General features: G+C 36.6%; 1 protein-coding gene across 1 annotated transcript in view; it reads right to left on the bottom strand.

Moving 5' to 3' along the window:
• The window catches only part of LOC128866927 (monocarboxylate transporter 3), a 31,420-nt gene extending 10,675 nt beyond the window's left edge, over positions 1-20,745 (bottom strand). The window contains exon 1 of the mRNA XM_054107980.1: positions 19,618-20,745. The gene's annotated coding sequence lies outside the window, so the exon portion shown is untranslated. The remainder of the gene's footprint in view (positions 1-19,617) is intronic.
• Between the last annotated feature and the right edge of the window lie 2,951 nt (positions 20,746-23,696).

Genomic DNA, 23,696 nt, shown 5'->3' with positions numbered 1-23,696 from the left:
ATGCTCTCAAAACCTTTAAAATTTTAAACGGAGAAAATGTTATGGATTTTATGCTGAAATCAGCTAATAACTGGAAGAGAATCTGCGTGCTGGTAACACACATTCATAATAATCTAAGATTTCCAGAGTTTAGCTGGCGTCTACAATAATTAGGAGCCTTTGAGCTAACCAGCCACATGGGTTAATACCTTTTTGACAGTTCCGCGGGGAGGGTGGTGGATATGTGAGCAGGTGCTTCGTACGTAGGTATAGCTGTGAGGACACGAGTCGTGTACACTGCTACGGCGGTATACATATGTAGCAGTACTCTTGAGAGCTTGCTTTTCACGGGCGTCATCTCAGAAAAAAAAACAATATCTTCGGTACAACTTTTTTTCATTTATGGCATCCAAACATTTGCAAAGCACCCTTTGGGGATCCTGCTAGCGATAAGAAAATGCATGGGTATTTTCAAATATTTATACCTTTTTGAGAAAGCATCGTAAATCAATTTTTTAAATGAAATATGTACGAAAAAAATGTGGACCCTCACAAAATTGACAAAAAAAATACCAATTTCAGGATGTGATGCTTCATTTTAGCGGACAGATTCGTATTCAGCACGAAAAATTACACAAAATACAATATTTCCGAATGCTCTTGTAACTAAAAGCATGTAAATTTTTGCTGGCCTGTGTATTGATATAAATGTACTAACCTAGTGTATATACAAACGTACATACATACGTATATGTACATATATATTATTACTAAACTGAATTACAAATCTATAAAAATGTTGGTGCTAATTAGTTAGTTAGTGTTGAGGACTTACGAGAGCGCTTATTATTTCATTCGCTTAGCACATCGCTAACACAACTAATTATGAAATAATATTAATAAATAAATAAATGGGCTTTATTCGCACCAGCTGATTCAGTGTTATTTGCTTACTATGTTTTTGGTTTATGGAAGAAATGAGAAACTTGGAGCTCAGTTAGTGTAAACTTGAATGAATGAAAAGGAGATTTACATTTCAAGACTTTTTGTGCTCTTAGTGTAGACTTAAATCGTCTTAGAGCTATGTGTCAGGGAATGCCTTCGTAGAGGCCAATATCAACATTCTCTCCGACAGCCAATCAAATCAACTAATCCGCGTAACAACAGTCTTAATTAGAATTAAATGCGCAGGTAATCGCAATTAACGCAGTCGTCCGTCTAGACTAACTTTCGATATAACAGGTTGAGAAAAATATTAAGTTAAGTTAAATTAGGTAAACTAAATTACACTTAATAGATAACTACAAATAATAACTGAGCTCTTCGAAGGCGTTTAAACCATATGTACATAAACTCAAGCCAGAGGTCTACTTGATAGTGAGCATAGCATCAACTCAGCAGCAAGACTAAGGCTTCGAGATAAAAAAAAATATATTTCTCAATGCTCGTTACATTAAGGGGTGGTCTAGAGCTCGAAAACTTTGGGTATTTTCAGGAGTTTTTTTTTTACAATAAAAAAATTAAAAACGATATTTAAATTTTGTAAGATTTTTATTTAACTTCTTTTACATACCTGCAAAAATGAACAAAAAAAAATTAATTTTAATAATTTAAAAAATGGCGTAAAGTTGGCCCTCCCGAAAAATGGGACCTGGACGGTGGTGTCCATTTCAGCTCTTCTATTTATCTGAAACACAAACACCAAAAAAATTATTAATCAGTATAGCTGTAGCTATGTCCCATACTAGAATACAAACAAAATTTACAAAATTGCGCGGTTTTGAATTTGACACCTAAAAATCGGGTTTTTTCAGTTTTTTAATAAAAAAAAAAATACAAAATAATGAAAATAATAATATGATTCTAGTACGGGCGATAGCCATTGATGTTGTGAACAACATATTAAAATTTCAGACGATTCGTTTGAATAATTTTTTTTTTGACAAAAAGTCGTTTCGAGATAAATGAGTTTTGTAGAAGCTAATATATAATATTGGGAATTTCCGCATGCAAATTGCACAGTATATTCTTAGGAATATCGGGAAACCAAAAAATCGATTTTTTGAAATTTCTAGACCATCGGGTCCCCTTAATACCAACTAACCCAGCACTTATGTATATTACATTTTGATTACATTATCATCACACTTATTAGTGTTTGGGCGACTATAAAAACAGCGCATCAGCCCATTTCTGTACAGAATTTTTTTCATAAGAGATGAATCTCAAACTGTGACACATTAATATGAATTGATATAATAATTGTGTGCACGTGAACGAGAGACGATGGTTAAGTGCATCCATACGACTACATCAGTGCGTATGTTTGTATGTATGTTGTTGGTGTCATCTACTGTCGCAAGCAAATCAATATAGTAGCGAGATAAAAATAAACTATAAGAACGGCACAGATGGTTCTTATTTGAATGAAGCGATGCACATAAACACATATATGACTCGTTTAAGCCCTGAACACCAACTAATTTATTTATTTATTTCATTTATTTCATTTTAATAATCTACAGTACAAAGTACATTATAACAGGCCCACATATAACTAGATTGCCTACTTTTTCGAGGCGAGATTGACCATACAAAATTTTTCTACCGAGATCCGAGATCATAAGAATATCTCAGATTATAAATATCCTATTTGCTGTACAACCCTGTGTTTTCTGTGTTATCGATAATTATTATTACGGCTGTAAGGACAAACGTAAAAGAGAAAACTAAATGGTTGCCGGCAAAGAAAAGAGGTTTGTAATCATAATTCTAATAAAGGATCAGCTCCTCCAACACTTTTTAATTTGCCATTTCTATGTAAAGTACTTTTCAAATTTTAAACGCGTTTTTCTCAAAATGGTGTTTTCAAAGTCGGTGATCAACATTACTCGAAAACGGCTAAACCGATTAGTATCAAATTTTAACACGTAATTTATTTATTTTTTAGTAATTAATCGAAGATTTTTTCTCACCGATAATTTTTTTTTATAAACAATTTAGGCTGAAATTTTGGTCAAAACTCGATTTTTTTTTTGTGAAATCACCATTTTGTCAAAAAAATTTATTTTGCTTATTCCTTCTGTTAATTACTAGGGCGGCCGCCATAGCCGAATGGGTTGGTGCGTGACTACCATTCGGAATTCACAGAGAGAACATTGGTTCGAATCTCGGTGAAACCACCAAAACTAAGAAAAACATTTTTCTAATAGCGGTCGCCCCTCGGCAGGCAATGGCAAACCTCCGAGTATATTTCTGCCATGAAAAAAGCTCCTCATAAAAATATCTGCCGTTCGGAGTCGGGTTAAAACTGTAGGTCCCTCCATTTGTGGAACAACATCAAGACGCACACTACAAATGCGAGGAGGAGTTTGGCCAAAAACCCAAAAAGGGTGTACGCGCCAATTATATATACATATATATTATAATTACCAGATTTAACATTACTTTAACGAAATTTATTTTGTTTTTTAATTTTAGAGGATTCAGTTCAGAGATATAGTGGTCACCGCAAAACGTCTTTTTTGAGAGGAGCTCCCGGAGGTCAGCTGTATAACTCAAAAAGTAATCAAGATATCAACATAAAATTTTACAGGGTTATTCTTTAACATATTGGCCTCAAATATTCCATTAATCATCACCAAAAATATTATTATACCAAATTTTAATTTTTTTTCTTTAAAAATAGGTAAGAGCAAAGCGGAATAACTTATTTTAAAGAACAAATTTGTCTGCTTGATTTCAGTTGATTAGAAAAGGCTGTACGTTCCACGGTGCAAATTAAAGGAACCACGTTTTAGTAGCTGTAGCGCCGCCATTTTTTTTTTTTTCTAAATATTTTTGTACTTTCATTTAAGCACAAATATATGTAATTTATTTTAAGATAATAAATACTCTCAGTTTGTCGCAAAAGAAATTGAAAAATTCGTTATCCGGAGGAGCTGCCGCCCTTAATTATGCATCCATATTACAGAAAACAAGGGTGTGTCTGTAGACGCTTTGGCTTTTTGCTTATTATAAAATGTAATATCGCATTTCGAATGCGTATTGCTGCCATAGTTTTTTGCAACCTCAGTAGACCTCGTTTACGGATTTCCTGCAACTGTCTATCACTAGCAGCGAATTCCGCAATTAAATTTACTATTGCTTCTCTTTGCCATTCTTTATATCGTTAGTAATAATCAAGTAAACCAAAAACACTAAAATATTTCACCAAACCAATTTCTGTGAAAAAAACCTTTCAAAAGAGTCTTGACAGTTGATTGTTAATTTTGCAGCTAAGCCGCCACATTAATTTTTATGGATTTATTGCTAAACACTGCATATGTGAACGTACTTTTATTGTTTTCACATATTATGTAAGCATATTTAACGATATATATATATATGTATATGTATGTATGCAAGTATACACTGCGTTAAATAACCATGGCACTAGGGCTTATAGGCAAGTTTTGGCAAATTATTTGTCTCTCAGCTAATTTTAATTTTTTTTTTTATGAAATACAATTTATTCTTCTACAAAACACGATATAAATTCAATTTCCAAACTGTGTACAAATTAAAAAAAATCCACAAAATTTTCTCAAAAATGTGAGTTTTTTAATCAAAATTTTTAGAAAATTTTCGATTATGCAGTTTTATAGCCCATTAAATTTCGGTATAATAAAGTGTAATTTTAAGTGGCTTAAAAATCGCATTGATGTTTGAACAGTTTTCTTATAGACGGTGTTGGATATTTTCCACCATATAAAAAAGTAATCAGCATTCGTTAAATGCGGAAAATACACAACTAAATTATTAAAAATTAAAAAAATTATTAAAATTCAATAAGAAACATAAAAATCGTCAACACTTGTCAATACGTTCTGGTATCATATTTATTTAAACCACTGTATCTACGCATTTTTTGTATTAAAAACAATTAAATTGAATAAAAAGCAAAAGCACTCAACATAAAAAATCGTATTCAGTACAAAATCTAGTCCATAATCGTGCTTTTCGTTATGAATATCGAACTGGGAAATATTTCGTTTTATTTCCACTTTCGACAATATTTGTGTTGTGAGTATAAATATTTGTCGAGCCCCTAAATGTGATCTACATTAATATATATATATGTATGTATATACGTAGGTAAGTACGAGTACGTATGCATGTGACTATTTGCACATACATGTCTGTATGTACCTGTGCATATGTATATGCACAAGTGTGCCAATGTCGTCAATGTTGTTTACCGGGTATACTGTTTTTTGTTAATTCTTTGATTATTCCTGTTTTTTTTAAAGGAAATACATAGTTCTCAAACGTTCTTTATATAAAATATTCTTAAATACTCTCACACGCGTACGCCCACAGCTTTACTATATACAATATATGTATGTAGCTATTTACAAATACATATGGGCGTAAAAATATATAAATGAATATCGAAAAAAAAAACATTGGATTTGTACTCATCCAGTGAGAAAATAAGTATGTACACACATACTATATATATATGTGTTTACTCTTCGGTTTGCCGAATCTGACACTCATTTATGACCTCCTTATGAAGAGATTTTAAGTGTTGTTAAACAATATAAACGCAATGCTACCTTTAATTTCCGTTATCTTTTGGTGAAAAAAATCAAAATTTGCATGAGTTTATTATACCGCCGCATGTGTGTGGAATATTAACGTATAAAAAGTTTGGAAGTCGATTTTGCTGAAAAAGCCTTTGTTTTTGCACTCACCTACTTAAGGAGGATACCATAAACGAGAATTTGAGAAATGTTTTATGGAAGTTTTATTTGTGCGAACATGCAGACACAAACATACATAAAATGGGGCGCAAAATTAATCACTCTATGGGAGGATTTACAATTTTTACAAATGGTCTCGTTCGTCAATCATATTTGATAGTGGTGAACTAGATAGCAGCAGTACACAAACTGACAAGCAATGGAGCGCGTATAGGTCGCAATAACGATTTCCATCAGTCAAAATCATTTGTGTTTCGTTTAGTAAAAAAGTCATTCAAAAACAAACTCAGATAATTAACTTTTTGATGATCAATTTTGCGCCATAAATGGACGCTTTGCATTACCAGTAAAATTCCAGTATAAATAATTTTTACTGATATTGCAATTTAATATGCCTTTCTAGCAAAATCTTACTGATTATTAAAAAAAATGTCAATACATAATCAGTCAGATTTTAATCAATACAATTTTTACTGATAATGAAATTTAATTCGCATTACCAGTGAATTGTTATTGGCTACTTAAGATTGCTACTGGGACTACAAATCGCACTTTTTAACGATTTATTTAATTTAGTGGTTATGAGTTGATTTTTAACTAGCAGAAACTATTTTCAGTAATCAGTAAGATTTTACAAGATTTACTGCTATTTCATGTTTGTATGTAAAGGGTGATCAGATTGGAGGTACTTTTTCCAATAGGGTTTTTTTGACAGATCACGCCAACTAATTTTTTCAGTATTTATTGACATTTCATCATGGAAAAACATACGCCTCAACAACGTTTACACGATTCTGTTACGAAAATTAACGCTCTGTGAAGTGGTCATAACGCGCTCAGGCCAACTTATGGTGTTCAATGATGAGGTCCATTTTTGGCTTAATAGCTACGTGAATAAGCAAAACTGCCGTTTTTGTGCTGAAAAGCAATCCGAAGCCATTCAAGAACAACCATTACATCCACTGAAAACAACCGTTTAGAACGGGCTATGGACTAGAAAAATCATCGACCCATATTTCCTCTAAGACAAGGCTGGCGCCAATGTAACAGTGAATGACGAACGCTATCGCGTCATGATAAACGACTTTTCGATGCCGGAAATCGAAACCCTTGATCTCCACAACATTTGGTTCCAACAAAATGGCGCTACTTGTCATACAGCCCGTGAAACAATTTATTTACTCCGTCGTCGTTTCGGTTAACAATTTATCTCTCGTCTCGGGCCAGTGTATTCACCACCAAGATCGTGTGATATCACACCTTTGGACTTTTATTTATGTGGGTATGTAAAATCTAAATGCTTTGTGGATAAACCAGCTTCGATTGAGGCATTGAAAAGCAACATTATTTAAGCTATTCTCGAGATACCGATCAAAGTCCTTCAGCGAGTCATTCAAAATTGGTAATCACAATCAATTTAAATTTTCGTTGCTTTATTTCAATTTAAAATCCGACACCTTTAAATTGGTCACTCTTTATATATTCATCATAATAGGTTTTCTTAAAATACCGGGGGGAAAATAAATCCATTATTTTCTCCGTAGATCTCCGATATCTCTTAAAGTATTGATCAAGCAATTTAAAGTTTATGCCCGTTGTCAAGGTGAGATTTCACACTAAAAAAATTCGCTTGCTGTTTTTTATTTTAATTCCATTCACTTGTGGGTGTTAACCATGGAAGTCATCAAAGAGAAAGTTTGGTACATTTTACAGTTTTTCTTTGATAAAGTCGAAAAATCAAGACAGGTCGTTGAAATTGTGAATGGTGTTTATGGTGCCAACACTGCAACAGCTAATAAAGAGCAATTTTGGTTTCGTTGATTCCGTTCCGGCATTTCTGAAGTTAAAGAAAATGTCGGTAATGTCGAAAATGTCGATAAAATCACAGAAATAATCGAAGTTGACCGGTATGTTAGTAGTCGTAGCATCGCCCAGGAGTTAGAGATCAACAATAAAACAGTTTTAAACAATTTGCGCAAAGCAGGATTCAAAAGGCGGCTCGATGTTCGGGTGCCACACCAATTAACACCAAAAAACATGATGGATCGAATTTCCATCTGCGAAGCTTTGGCCAAACGGAATAAAAGCGACCCATTTCTTAAACGGATGGTGACTGGGATGAGAAATGCGTCACATACGACAACAATGTGCGGAAACGATCGTGGTTAAGGCATGATGAAGCCGCTCAAACGGTGGCCAAACCAGAACTAACGGCCAGAAAGGTACTACTGCGTATTTGGTAGGACTTGAAAGGAATCATTTATTATGAGTTGCTTCCATATGGCCGAATACTAAATTGAGGTCTCTACTCTCAACACCTGACCGTTTGAAACGGTAAAATTTGGCCAACATAAGATGTGTTATGTTCTACCAGGACAAGGCAAGAACACAGACGTTTGTAGTGACTTACCGAAAACTCCGAAAGCTTGGTTGGGAAGTTTTAATGCATCCACCATATAGTACCAAGCGATTACCACCTTTTTCTCTCATTGCAAAACTTCCTGAGTGATAAGAAAACGGTATCAAGAGAAGATTTTGATCGATTACTACAGTTTTCCGCCAGTAAGTACTAAGACTTCTATGAGAGAGGCATAAGGAAGCTGCCTTTAAAATGACACAAATTCTAACAATAATTACAATAATTGGCTGTTACATTGTATTAACTTTTTTGATCTAAAAATTCTATAAAAAAATAGCTGAGTTATTGGCTGAATCCAATGAAATGTGCTGTAAAACTATCAAACGCATTAAACAAAAATCACCAAATCATATTCACATTAGAATCTTGTACAATTATCCACTTGTATGTATGTATGTATATTTGTATGTATGTATTATATGTATGCATGTATATGACACAAACTTAAAACAAATTAATAAAACTATATAAAAATGTGTAATAGAATTTTTTAAGTAGACGTTCGCCGCCAACGATTTGCAACCAAACAGATTACAAAAGTCTAATGACCCAGCGATGGAATGTAAATGAACTTTGAGTGCAGCCTTATAATTTTGCACCAAAACACTACTTTCCGATTTCTGATAAGAGGGAGGAGGCCCATGTAATGTGGAGCCACTCTGTTATGATATGTTAATATGTCTCTGCTTTAATACATGAATGTAAGTACGCACGTAGATATAGTATGTATGTACATACATACATACATACAACTTATAAATAAATGAGAAATGTGAATGCGTCAAGAAAGAAAAACAATTACGAAATATAATTATACGCCGCATACTCGTATAAATTAATTTAAAAGTAATTATGTAGCGTGTTTTTTTAAAGTTATCATTTATTACGTACAATCGAAGATTTATTTTTCTACTTCCTTCTACTTTTCTGTCTTTTCTTTTTATAAAATAGGGGTATTTCTAGAAATAATGAAGAATTTATGACATATGTATCTCTACTTAGGTAACGAACGTCTAGACTCTAGAGCACGCCGACGATATGGACTCCTCCTTCACTTCCTCCTTCACACTTCTCAAAACTACTAAATGGTAATGACGTGAACACCCCCACCAATGGAGAAGTTGATCCGAGTAGTGCAGTTTCTGTGACGGTGTCGACTTACCACCGCCCGACTATGACGAGGTCTTGAGAGCTATTGCTCGGCATAAGAACAACAAAGCTGCGGGTGCGAATGGCCTGCCGGCAGAGCTCAGAGAGAGAAGACTCAAAAGAAGCATGTATGTATGAATTGGATATTCCCGCAAAGCTCATGACTCTAAAAAACACCACCAGCGTAGTGAGAAGTGACAAAGATCTTTCTGAGCTATTTGAAACGAAGCGGGGCTTCAGACAAGACGATTCCTTATCCTGCGATTGGGTGATGGAGAAAATTATTTGTTCGGCCAACATCGACGTTTCCGGCACTATTTTCTATAAAAGTGTGGTACTTCTCACTTACGGTGATGATATCGACGTTGCTGGCACTAGTCAGCTGGCTGTCAGTGCAACTCTCTCAAGTCTTGGAAAAGAATTCTGCCGAGTGGGTCTTGCGGTAAACGAGGTCAAGACAAAGTCCCTTGTGTCAACAACCCAAAAGTCTACGCATATTGGACAGCAGGTTGCGATTGACAATTACGAGTTCGGCGCAGTCAAGGATTTTGTCTACCTAGGATCCAGCATTAACACCAACAACAACATCAATCAAGAAATCCAGCAAAGAATAACATCAACAAGTGCTACTTTGGACTGGATAGGCAATCAAAACGCAGAGCCCTCTCATCGTCCCGGTCTCACTGTATGGTGCTGAGTCCTGGACATTGACGATCACCGATGGGCGGTTATTAGAAGTTTTCAAGAGAAAAATTCTTCGCAAGATCTATGGTACAATTTGCGTGAATGATGAATCCCGAATAAGATGGAATCACGAGCTGTACGCCGACATCGACGTAGTGAAGCGCATCAAAATCCAGCGGCTGTGCTGGCTAGGTCACGTTAAGAGCAAAGAAGGAGCTCCTTTTGAAATGAACTGGTAGAACTCGCAAAAAAGGACGTCCTCATCTACACTGGAAAGACCAAATCGACGATGACCTGACCGCGCTTGGTGTAAATCAAACTAAAATTTGGAAAAACACAAAAAAAAATTAGATTTTACAATATTTAAAGATTTAATTCCTCACATTTTTTCTAATTAAAGCCAGCAGATTTTGAAATTTGGAGGTTCGAAATGGACTTTATATATAGCGCTGCATTCCAGTGGCATTCTTTCATAGAATTTTATGCAGAATCCGAATCTCCTAGAAACAATGTCGAGCAAAATTGACCCGCCCTAATTAATACACATACATACATATACGATATTATACAAGGTGAAGTCTAAAATATACAAGACTGAGCTAGAATAGAAACTACAGGAGCTTTGCTCTGATAAATTCGAATTAATTTATTCAAAATAGTCCTTCCTGGCCTGGATACACTGTTTTGCGCGATCTAAAAGCTTTTCGAAAGAGTGTTTCAGGTCATTGACCGAAATGTCCTTCAGGATGTCGGCACAAGCCTTTTGGATGACCTCTACGGACGTAAAACGTTTTCCTTTCATGGCCAAATGCAATTTTCCGAATAGGTAGAAGTCACAGGGAGCCATATCAGGCGAATACGATGAGTGTTTGATGGTTAAAATGCGATTTGTAGTCAAAAAATCAGTCACAAGAGTGGATCGATGAGATGATGCATTATCATGTAATAAGCGCCAACTTCCTCCTTCGCGGTATTCAGGGCGAATTCGACGAATGCTTCAAAACGCCAAGATAAAAAATTGCATTGTTGGTTTGGCTCGTTGGCACGAAATCCTTGTGGATAATTCCCTTGAAATCGTAAAAACAATTGAGCATCAACTTGATTTTTGACTTCTCCAAACGCGGTTCTTTAGGTTGTGGCTCGTCTGGGGTCTTCCATTCGGCACTTTGACGCTTAGTTTCAGGTTCATGTTGGCTACAATGTTGTAAAGGAAGTTCTCGTATTTTCTTGCCTCTTTAATGAGGTCTTTCGAATGTTGAATTCTGAGCAATTTTTGGTCCTCAGTTAACTTTTCGGAATAAATCGTGCACAGACCTTTCGCAAGCCCAAATGATCTGTTAAAATGCAATAAATCGATGGTTTGGAGATATTCAACTCCGATTTCATGAATTTTAACAATGATTTCCACTCATTTTTGATAAATTTACGAAAAATGTCGATGGAGTTTTCAGTGGTTACTGATTTTGGGCGGCCCGTATGTTCATTGTCATTTATGTCCTTAAAACAAAATTTGATATTAACTCTTTGTTCATTTTTATACCGCTGACACAACCATACTGACACTTTAGGAACAATAACTTCGCTTCCACTGAACCAAATGTCACCAAGTTTTCACGAGAAGTCAGCTAGGGATGTAACTTCCAACGCACTAACTCATTAAAAAGTCTTGTTTATTTTGGACTTCTCCTTGTATACGCGGGCGGGTCAATAAGTCCATGACTTTTTGTATTTCTGGCCTCTTTACTGAAAAAGAAATACTGCTCCTGTCAACAGGCATCTGCCAGTTGACTCCTGTCAAAATTTGAACGTGCTGCGTCAGTTAGTTTGTGTTTTACAGCTACCTTTATCAGACTACCCAGTAATTCACAGTCGACCACAAACGCAATCGTGTAACAACTTCACAGGAAGGTTTGGCGTTGTTTAATCGCAATATGGAGGAGTTTTTGCGCCGTTTTGTAACCGTGGACGAAACATGGATTCATCACCACACACCAGAGACCAAACAACAGTCGAAACAGTGGGTTTCTAAGGGTGAATCGGCTTAATAAGCACACGAAATTCAGTTTTTTTCCATTTTCTCCTCAAATTACTGGGTAGTCTGATAAAGGTAGCTGTAAAACACAAACTAACTGACGCAGCACGTTCAAATTTTGACAGGAGTCAACTGACAGATGCCTGTTGACAGGAGCAGTATTTCTTTTTCAGTAAAGAGGTCAGAAATACAAAAAGTCACGGACTTATTGATCCGCCCTCGTATTATTATGTTAGTATGGGGAAAAAGAAATCCATTCGTTTTGCATAAAATTGTTGCCCAAATGGTATACCTATAATTTTCTCTTTGTTGACTTCCATCGTTAGCACCCTGTAACTCACAACTGAACGAAACAAATAAAAAACAAGAAAAGATTTTTTAGTGTGAAATGTCACCGTGACAACTAGCATAAACTTTAAATTGTTTGATCGATATTTTACGAGACATCGATCACTGCAGCCATCTACCGAGAAAATAATTTTCCCCAAACTAATATTTATTTAAAATAAGCTTTGTGTCATGCATCTATTGCAGTTTTTGTACGCATCTTAATACTGCCCCACAAAAGGAGGCACCTATAAATTTCTATACATACACACACACTTTCTTAGATGACACAGCGTCTCCTCCAATTTGTCTATCTTACATTTGTGCATCACTGCCTTCTACGAATAGGAGATGGCTTTTATGAGTAGCATTTTTGTGCTAGATATGCATATATATGTACATATGTATGTACTCGTATGCTACATATTTGTTCATTTTCACGCACTCGGTGGTTTGCCATTGCCTGTCGAGGGGCAACCGCTATTAGTAAAATCTTGCGCCATAAAGCTATTTATCCATAACAATAAAATATAAATGTAAGCGCATATATTAAATAAAATTACAGATATCGGCAGAATTGTTTTTATTTTAATATATAGTACATCTGTACCTATAACGAAAAGGTCCAGTAGGTTATCTGGGTAAACTGGCACTATCAGCGTTTAAAATGCATATAAATATGTGTGTATATACATATGTACATGTCTAGAATTGTATATATATATATATATATTATATATATATTTGTTTATACAATATATGAATGTATGAATATAATACATAGGTATATGTACGTTTTTTTTGTAACTAGAACAATTTAGAATTGGCCCTTACAAGTCATCCTTGTACTAGAACTACGTTAAGGGCTGCTCCGCTCCAACATTCAAAGCAACGACAACTATTGTAGCGCAGATACTATATTCTTTGTATGTACATATGTATGATACAAAAAACGTTTCTACAACAAAGTTACTAAATTTTAAGACGCCATAAATCAATTCACAATTTTTGAAATATGTTTATTTACATGTCAACGTACGCAAAAAGTTGAGAGGTGGCCAAAGTTCTGTGAGTATTCATTTCACAATCAGTTGTCAGAGCAAAGCGAAGAGAACCCAAATGCGACGCAAACGTCCGTTTATGAGGTAGCACAAATACATACATATGTCTAAATTCATTTCCGAAAATGACTTGTTAATGTTGATAAGAACTTCTGTACTAAGAGTTTTTGAAAGCAAATTATTTTCTGAAAGTACTTCACTTGCTACATTTGACTGCGGCTTTACAAATTTCCTGTCTGATTATAACGCAATGAATCTGTATGAATGCAGTTGCATGTTTAATTGTGAAGAAAATAAAAAACGTTATAGATACATGTCAAAGTGAACTCCAATTGACTAAAAACAGATATTTATTTGACAACTTACTAGTTGGTTATATAACCTGTCATTTACAAGGTGTAAATATTGACGATATATCGTTTCACTTCAGCAGCATTCCCCACAAACTTATGAGAAACATTTGACGTAGTTACAACAACAACAGCATGCAACACAAACAATCATTTTTTTGCAAGCGAAATTCCCGAGCTGAATAGTTTCATGATATTCTACAGCAATTCGGTCGCCAATTCCGACGATTGTTGAATTGAATTGTTGATTGTCGATTTCTTTTTTTTTGTTTTATTGATATTTCGAAAGTAAAGGCTTTTAAGAATAAACTGTCAAATTTTTGGAAGGATATTCTCAGTATTTTCGATTCTACAGACGTTTTAGCAGATAGAATCAGAATCGTCACGCGGCGGCAAAAACTATACAAAAAACTATACAACCGAATCCTCTGAATGGCTATCGCCCGTACTAGGATCATATTATTGCTTAAATTATTTTGTATTTTTTTGATGAAAAAACTGAAAAAAACCGATTTTTATAGTGTCAAATTCAAAACCACGCCATTTTGTAAATTTTTTTTTTTTATTCTAGTACAGGACACAGCTACAGTTATACGGATTAATAATTTTTTTGGCTTTTGTGTTTCAGATAAATAGAAGAGCCAAAATGGACAATACCGTCCAGGTCCAATTTTTCGGGAGGGCCATTCTTAAAATTATTAAAATAAAAAAAAAATGTTTTCATTTTTGTAAGTAAAAGATGTTAAATAAAAATCTTAAAAAATTTAAATATCGTTTTCAGTTTTTTTATTGTAAAAAAAAATCCTGAAAATATCCTAAATTTTCGTGCTCTAGACCACCGGGACCCCGGAAAAAAGAATGAATTTATGTGAATAAACCAGCAACAATTGCAACTTTGCATAGCAACATTTGTCACGAAATTGCGACAAATCCAAATTTCATCAAAATTTTCATGCAATGAGCCGTCATCTGTACTTGGAGTAGGAAGTGGAGTGTATTTTGAAAATGCCATTTAGAATAATTTTATAGACTCTCTACTACACATACGAGGTGTGTTCAAAAAATAAGTAGAATTTTTCAAATTGCGCGGGCTACGTACATTCGACTTTCGATTATTATTTTTTTTTTTCGATTATAATTTTTTTTGTTGTTCTCGAAGATATGTTCACGGTTTAGCAATATAGCAGATTTAGTTTGTTTGTGAGAGGCATAAATAAGACAAGTGTTTTGCACGTTCGGCGATTTTCTGCTATCGAAAAAAATGGAACAAAGAAATTGCATCAAATTTTATGTAAAAAATGGAATTAAGTGCTCAAAAACACTTGAAATGTTGACAGCGGCATGCGTGAGAGTACTCTGAGTCAGAAAAATGTTTACAAGTGGTACAAGCTTTTCCTAGAAGGTCGAGAAGATGTGAATGACGACGATCGCTCTGGACGCCCCAGCACATCAACAACCGATGAAAATGTTGAAAAAGTAAAGAAAATTGTTATGGAGAATCGTTGAATCACAATTAGAGAAGTTGCTGAGGATGTCGGCATATCGGTTGGCTCATGCCATGCAATCTTTTCAGAAATTTTGGACATGCGGCGTATGACAGCGAAGTGCGTTCCAAAATTGCTGAATTTTGATCACAAACAACGTCGGATGAACATCGCGCACGAATTGTTGAATAATGTTAACGCTGATCCAGATTTGCTTAAAAGGGTCATAACTGGTGACGAAGGGTATAGGACTATGACATCAAAGCCCAATCGTCCCATTGTAAGAGTCCAGGAGAGCCAACACCAAAACAAGCACGCCAAGTTCGATTAAATGTCAAGGTTTTGCTCACTGTTTTCTTCGATTACCATGGGGCAATGCATCAGGAGTTCTTACCACGAAGTCGTACGGTAAATAAGGAGAATTTTCATGAAGTTATGCGCTGTTTGCGTGCAGCAATACGATAAAAACGCCCGGAATTGTGGAAAAAGATGCGGGGGCACTACTTTGAATCAGATAATGTAGAAATTCATGAATAAATAAATAATATTTGAGAAAAATGAAAATTCGCTTTACACACCTCGTGTAATGTACAAGAAACAGATAATGAATTCTTATGCTAAATATGTTTTTCATTTGGTCTCAATTACCAGGCATGAGTTAATTAAAGTATTAACAAAACGGCAAAATGTTTGTTTTCCTATACATAGAATATATTAAAATAACAATATATACAACTTTTGTTTATAAAGGATACCTAAAACCAGAAAAATTTAGAAAGAAAAGAACCGGTTTTTTCTGGGAACTTCAAGATATATTTCGTTCGGTTTTTTGCTGCTTAATAGTCCTACTCACGGGCTACGACGTCAGTGCTAACTCAGGTTAGTATCGCTTGAAACTTTCCCGTAAACGCAACCAAGTGAAAATGAGTGAGAAGTACGCGAAACGTTTCCAGGTGGTATTTTTATGCACGCATTCGTAAGGGCCGAAATTTTTTTACGCCGCGGCTGCGAAAATTATTAAAAAATCAAAAAAAAAGTTTTTGTGATGTGGAATCAGCGGTATAAAGTGTACAAAAATGTTGATGACCTTTCCGACCGCGGTTTGAAGCGAGTGACGACAAAAAAGCAGGATAAAGTGATCGTCCAACTTTTTCAGCGGGACACTTCTTTTCGACTACGCCAAGCACGATCAGTTCTTGCTAAAAAGAGAAATATACGTGAGTATCAACACCATTGAATGGCGATTGAGGAGGAGAACATATCCTACCGTCCAACAACATCAAAGCCACTGCTCTCAGAAAAACACATTGAGAAACAACAAAACAAGAAATTCGCGTCACAGTAATGGACTGGCCCTCACAGTCCCCAGACGCCAACCCCATTGAAAATGTGTGGGGAATTATGAAAACGCATCTTTGCGGAAAGCCAGTCCATGGTTTAAAGCAACTCGTGCGTCAAGTTCGCAAAATCTGGTCCTCTTGGTCGACGAGCTACGCAGAAAAGCTGGTTCAAAGCATGAATAAGATGCCAGGCTATACTCGGCAACGATGAAGACTACGCGGCTTATAGAGTAATTGCGACTCGTAGTTTTGTACATACTTTCATGTAAAAAAAAATTTAAATATATATCTTTTACACTTCATGAATAATCGCGGTTCCTTTTTCTGACACAGACTGTACATATATATTGGTGCTTACACCCTTTCTGTGCGTTTGGCCGAGCTTCTCCAGTTCCTATTTGTGGTGCGCGTGTTGGTGTTGTTCCACAAATGGAGGGACCTACAATTTCAAGCCGACTCCGAACGACAAATATTTTTTATGAGAAGCTTTTTCATGGCAAAAATACACGCGGCCGTTTGCCATTGCATGCCGAGGTGGCCGCTGTTAGAAAAATCGTTTTCTTCATTTTGGTGTTTCACGGAGATTCGAACCTACTACGCTCTCCGAATTTCGAATGGTAGTCACGCATCAATCCAATCAGTTACGGCGGCCGTCAAAATAATATTAATACTCTTGGGTTAATTAGTAGGAAAAAGCGGTTAAGCCGTTCACGATGCTGCTATTTAGTAAATACTTTCAAAAAATTAATATACAGATTTATTTTCACAAGGACATCAAACAGCCTTAGTTTATTTTCCATCTACCAGTGCATTCATATTTGCACACATACATACATACATATGTACTATATACCCGGCAGACATGCATTACTTGCGCACACTTTCGTTATGCAATAGACGTACGCATGTCTTTTCAAGTTAAATGGAGCTACGCTAGCAGCAGGTTTTTCACAGCGTTCCTGAGTTCAAGTATTTACGCATGTCAACCATAATGGCATTGCAATAAATAATTATCGGGAAGGTCAAATTCCTCAGATATTTCGAGAGTAATAATCTGAAAGAAAATTGAGCAATACACACACTTATACACACACAAACTTACATGTATATAATGTCAATATGTTCACCGGCTAGTTAAATAATAAAAAAGTTAATACGTAGTATCAATAAATAAGTAAAAAATAAAATAAACATCTACAACAACGACATAAAAACGCAATCTTTGAAATTTTGACTTTTCTCACAAAAACTTTGCATTGATATAAGTATACCGGCCCCTTTTGTTGCGTGTAGCTGATAATGAATTCATACTCGTCATACTTCTTGTACATATGTGTGCATGTATGTACATATGTATATGTGTTTGTTGTAGGAATTTTAACAAGTTAGTATGTGAATTATTGCGATAAACTTTCGGCATGCCGCATTATGCCACCAACCAACTCGATTCCGCTCACTTGCTTTATGTTTTCTGATCGCTGCTTTGTGGCTATGCGGTATGTGCGCATTGCACATAGTGGCGGCATTAATAGAAACTACACACACACCTATACAGCCATTCATATCCACATATCCATTCATATGTGCATATGTATGTATGCACATAGGTATACGAGTATTATAAATTGTTGAAGATATTTAGTTGTTGGATTTAAAAGTTTGAAAGTAGTGGAGGGTTCGCTGCCCGTGTTGCTATTGCTGGCTATGCTAGATATTGGCATTTATCTACCAACAACACGTTTTAGTACGACGACATTTTCGATCATTAGTTGGTTCGTTCTATTGTCGAACTTGATTTCGTTTTGATGGAATAAGTGCAATCGTTAAGAAGAGCGCGGGATGAATGAATTTGAACAAATAAAAAAAGCCGACTGCATCGCGAGTTTAGGTACTCGTAGACAAATGAAGTTGTATCTGTTGGAGAAAATGTGCTGCTCATATGTTAGGGTTTGCATTGCCAAAATATAAAAATATATAATACACATCTAAATATACAAATTCATATATGTACATACATATGTGTCCCTGTGTACATATTTATGCCATTTTATAAGTGCACAAAGGTGTTCATGCATAAAGCAGACACAAATAGGTATCCAAAAAATACATATGCACTGGATAAGTTAGTATGCTTTTTCTGAATATCACCTTCTGCTTTTTTCTTGCTTTATTTCTTACCGCTTAACCGCTTCAACTGGAGAAACTACTTTTACACACTTCGCCTAGTCATTGCCTAATAAGAGACTACCTAAGATGTCAAGAGGCCTGGTGCAACACGTACCACCGCCTTACCAATTATTGTCGTACTCAGACCGGTCTCCTCAACTGGGAGCGTTAACACCGGCAACGTCATGCCCAATGCCAACAATATGGGCCTTAGTCAGAGCACTACCACCACCATCAACACCAATCATGCCTTTGAGAATTTTACTCGTCATAGCAGCAAAAACAGCCGCGCGGTAATAGTCGCAAATGTTCGTGTAGCGTGCGCGAACTGCTTGCCGGCAACCGGTGCGAAAGCAAGCCCCAATGCGAGCGCCAACACGATCCGCTAAGTTTTTATGATCGTAATGGTCCGGCTGGGAGAACGTGTCTGGCGCATACACCTTTAAGTGGTGGTAGTGTCGCTGGTTTCATGCATGCATACATGCACATACTGTTGTTGCTGCCGATGCAATTGCGGCAGTGGTGGTGTGCGTGCAAAGTTTTCCACTGTAACAGTCAAAATCGAAAAATAATATTCACTCTCTATATATAACATATGTAAGTGCACGCATATACATACATATGTATATATTAATGTGTCGAATGTCATGGTAGCGGGGCGGACAAGAGCAGAGGAAATTGTAGTAGAACCAGGCTATTTGTGAGTCGCATGTTAGTGTCTCAAATCCCGTCCATAAGGCCACTAGTTTCTTGGTTGATTAGACTGCCAGTGCGAACGGAACGCTGTGAGCGATCGATCGCCAAGCGAATGGGCTGGCGTCACGTGCGTAAGTCTGTATGTATGAATGCTTATAAACTACGATAATAATTTCCATTTACCTGCAGTGTATTGAATAAATAAATAAATGAATACGACAAAGTTAATCGGTGCCGCTGATGCACAGTTCTTTTAATTGCCTTTGGTGGCGTTGCTGTCGTGTTTGTTATTATTATGGCTATTGGTGCTTTTGCTGTTATCGTCGCTGTTTTTATCGTTGTTTTTGTTTGGACGATAGTTGCTATCTTTGTTGGTTTTGTCGTCGAGTTGCCTCTAACGTTCCAGATGCCTAACGCAGATTCAACTGTTTACATGAACGGCCGCAGTGGAGGTTGTTTTAGTGAGTTTCGGGATGGTGGCAGTCGGTCGATCGTTGAGGAGTGCAGTAAACGTGTTAGCAATATGCGCCTAGCCGAAAATGCAGTAAGGGTTCTACTGTTCAAATTGTAGACGGCACTTTCTTTTTGATTGTCACAGTGTACGATTGCATTCACATACATATGTATATATATATGTATAAACTCACACACAAACTTGTTTTTCAATGTATGGGGTAATTCGTGCACGCACGTCTTATTTAGTGTATAGCGCTTAGCGTAGGATATGTGGGCAAACACTCGGCGCAAATGCTGATTCTATCTTTTAATGGTAATATTTGATTTTTGTCTTTTTCACAAAACTTTAGATTAATTCGTTTTAAAAAATGCCTTTCTTTTCTTTAGCGCTACTATTTTCGAATTGTGTTTGATTTTGTTTTTACCATTTATTTGCTTATGGCAGTCACAGCTCGTTGCGATTTACTAAATTTAAATACTTTTCACTTTTTGCATTCCTTTTCAGTGTTCTTTTTCGTGCGCTACATATAATTGTAATTCTATTTTCTTAAAATATGCCCGTATGTATGTATATATTGCACAGCCAAGTGTGTATTTTTTCACAATGTTTAAAATAATGAAACAAAAATGCAAACTGACGAAACAAGAAATGAATATTGAAAAAAGCGATGCGTGGTTACTGTTGCGCGATGCACTAACTGTGTGTGTACAAGTGCCAACACAAGTGACTGTGGACGTGAATGTTAAGCCGTGGTGGCATGAAGGCGAACACTAAATAATAATCGACCTGGTGCCGATCAATTTTAAATAGACGATTGCTTATCATCCGGTGGCGATGAGACCACAACCGTTTCCTCAGACTGCTTTCAGATAACTAAAGGAATTGAATTGTGCGCGGCTCACCGCTCTATCTACAGATATGAGTATGTAGGCGCACAGCACACAAAGCAGCACCATGGAGCGACAGTATGCGGCCAGGCTATTCCAACTTTTGTGGCTGCGTCAACAGCGCAAAATAGCGACAATAATATTCGCATAAGCGCCAACAACCAACAGCCAACAGTTGAAATCGAAAGGCGGCGAAGCCAAAAGAGCAAAAAGCCCCAAAGTCAAAGCGGCAAAGTAAAAGTAGCAAAGCAACAGACTAACAGCAAGCTATGCTAGTTACATATGTATGTATATATGAGTATGCATTCATATAAACGAGTTCACATGTATGTAGATACGTACATGCATACATACATACACACATGTAGAGTACGACAACAAGTCAACAAGGGAGCAGCATGCATTGAACAAGTATACGAATACGAAGTGTGGGACACAAAAAAGCTTGTAGGTATATTGGCACTGAATGAAACTGCAAAGCACCCGATCAGTATTTGAATTGTGCTCAGTTGGATTGAGCAGCGGAAAATGTGTGCAGCAATGTTGTTCTCAGAACACTCACATGTTGAACTTTGCCGATTGGTGTTAAAAGGCGAAGCGCGCCGCGTCAAGGTACTCGTGTTCAATAGTGGGCAATGAATGGAAATGCGCATCATGAAGTGTTGTTGTTACTTGTATTGGCGCTTAAGCAAGTGGCGACATTGCCATTCCCATCTCCAATAACAATGCTAACTATCCGAACAACAGCACCAATATAAAAAAGCAAAAAAGCATCAACATCGGTAGAAGTGGTAGAAGCAGCAGCGTATGGGAGCTAGCGCCACACCAGAGTCCCAGTCATAAGTAATGACGCGAGTGCTCGTGTGTAGAATTTCGTCACATTATCACATTGGGGCTTGATAATTGCTCGTAACCACAGGTTCACGCACACAAGCGTGCTGGTTAGACTAGCTTTTATGTACATACATATTTATTTGGGGTGTACTATTAAGACCGCCTTGAAAAGCGCGTCGAATCTCTTCTTACAATTCAGAAATCAATATTAGGCTACTAAAATATAACCTTCCTCTCAGACGAGCTCCAAAAAAAACAGATCGAATGCCATCAAACCATCTATTCTTGATAGCCAATTCACATTGCCGTAGCGCAAAATATCTACATTTTGGAACCTTCTTCGCAAAGCGCTCATTACTACGAGAATGGATGACACGAACACAAAACACAGATGTCAAGCCACTACAAAAAGGCACTAAATTCAAAATAGGCGCTCTTAATGGGTCACCTATTAAATAAGTATGCGCTTGTGTAAGTATGTTTGCACCAACTATACTTTGTGTAGCTACATATGTATGTATTTAATAATAGGCGCGGACGGATGGCCACTGCCATATCGACCGGTAGACGCAAAGCAAATAAATGAACGCAAAGAAACGAAAATCACTTACAAGTGAAAGAAATACCTCGCGACGCGTGCAATGTCTGCTGAAAGGGTAAGGTAACAACTGCTCATTTGAACAATACTACTTACATTAATGGTCAATAAGTGTAGAATTTACAAAAGCGGGCATACACATGTATTTATATACACCCTGTTGCATAATAATAAACGCACCATAAATTTACTTATATTTTTTGTTGTGTTTAAGGGAAGATGCTTTTACATGCACTCTTTGGATAAGTGTGCGAAGAGAAACAAGTTCACATTGCATGCGACAAAAACAACATAATTTGTATGAGGCAAGAAGAGAGGGTAGAAATATAACTGTTGCAAAATTATAAAAGCATAGTACGGTTGAAATGGTTGAGTATTTCTGTTGAAATAATCCTAATTAGCGACTAGCGCCATTTCACTGTTCTCGTGTGATGTCTCGTTTTTTTTAAGTCAGATTCATTTCGTGAGATCCAAGTATAGCACCAAACTTTGCATCTCTATGTCTAAGATTTCATTAATTTGCTGTAAGAAAGGCAAGCTTCGCCTAAGTAGTGGAAAATACTTTATTTCACCCTCTCCGCCTGACAGCTTCTGTACATGGGATTGAAAGGCAGGTTAAATCTGGTTGTATGATCCCCTATCTTCCAGTGACCTCTAAGGGTTACAGGGGTACATGAGATGGTTGGGCGAAAGCATTCTAACAAGTGATTCGTCGTGTGGATGTTGTACGACGGCCATGTTTTCCTTTGTTGTGGTGCATGTGGTTAATTGCTTCCACCTTCTTTCGGCTAAAGGGATTAGTAGTGTGATGCAATGCATGTTTTTATTGTGTTGAACGGGGTAGCAACTACCATCGTCTCTGTTATGTCTAGTGCCGAACCATTTCTTGCTAGCTCATCTGCTATCTCATTACCCTCTATATTCCTATGACCGGGAACCCATTCAGAGTAATTCGAAGCCAGGGACCAAACAGTTCTAGCTCCTTTCTACACTGTAAAACTAGTTTGGATGAAATGGAATTTGAATCTTAGGCCGTGATAGCTGAAAAGATGGCTACTCTTGCATCAATTTCTTTGTAGTGCTTCAGTGCATGCTTTAGGCACGCTGGCATAGTCAAGTAGTCGAATTGATTTGGATAATTTGAGCGACTCCGAATAGAGGCCAGCTGCCACAACACAGTTCATCTTAGAACCGTCAGTGTAGATTTCAATGTGGAAGGTGATTGGTACCTTCCCTTTTCTCTATTGGGCTTTCGTTGGAAAATGTACGGTAAAACCTTTCTTGAAGTTAAGGTCGAGGATTGTGAAGCCACATTTCTTTTTTGGTAGTAAGGGTCCCTGTAGAAGGATCTTGCTGTAACCGCACGATCTTGTTGTCCAGTTTCCTATGCCTCTGAATCTGGCCGCGCTGCATGTAGCGATTGTTTTTATGTGTAAGTCCAATAGTAACAGATGTCTTTGTACGGTAAGCGCTTCAGTAGGACTTG

Source organism: Anastrepha ludens, chromosome 6 (genome assembly GCF_028408465.1).
Source record: "Anastrepha ludens isolate Willacy chromosome 6, idAnaLude1.1, whole genome shotgun sequence".
NCBI classification, from domain to species: domain Eukaryota; kingdom Metazoa; phylum Arthropoda; class Insecta; order Diptera; family Tephritidae; genus Anastrepha; species Anastrepha ludens.
Note: the sequence above shows the minus strand (reverse complement) of the source record. Positions and strands in the feature narration are given on the sequence as shown.